General features: G+C 31.9%; 1 non-coding gene across 1 annotated transcript; it reads right to left on the reverse strand.

Moving 5' to 3' along the window:
• Positions 1 to 236: 236 nt before the first annotated feature.
• On the reverse strand, positions 237 to 308 carry Trnac-gca. Its single transcript has one exon. It is a non-coding gene; the product is annotated as a tRNA-Cys (tRNA).
• Between the last annotated feature and the right edge of the window lie 221 nt (positions 309 to 529).

The raw sequence follows: 529 nt of genomic DNA on the forward strand, positions 1-529 counted from the left end.
AAAGGAAACGAAAGAAAGAAAAAGTAAAGGAATTTAAACAGAAAAAACAAAATGAAAAAAAAAAAGAAAATGGAAAAGGAAAAGGAAAAAGGAAAAAGAAGAAAGAAAAAAGAAAAAAACAGATAAAAGGAAAAAGGTAAAAGAGGAAAAGTAAAAAAAAAGAAAGAAAAAAAAAAAAAAATTCTGTAGGGAATGTCTTTTCTCTAGGAACAGAGGCGTATCGAAACTAATAATTGAGGGGACGCCCGGGATTGAACCAGGGACCTCTCAATCTGCAGTCGAATGCTCTACCACTGAGCTACATCCCCTTAATATACAAGTATTTTTCTTGTTTAATTACCTTGAGGTGAAGAGTAAAAAATCATACTAGAGTATCGTTATTGAGCCTTCAAAGGTGGATTAACTGCCAATATATATTTTTCTCTGCGTGTTTTCCTTACTTTTTCTGGTCATGAGTTTTCCTTCTCCTCATGCGTTATTTAATTTATATTACCGTTACTCATTACCTAAGTTGTAATTGCTGTTGTTA

This window comes from Penaeus monodon, unplaced genomic scaffold, assembly GCF_015228065.2.
Source record: "Penaeus monodon isolate SGIC_2016 unplaced genomic scaffold, NSTDA_Pmon_1 PmonScaffold_7902, whole genome shotgun sequence".
NCBI classification, from domain to species: Eukaryota; Metazoa; Arthropoda; class Malacostraca; order Decapoda; family Penaeidae; genus Penaeus; species Penaeus monodon.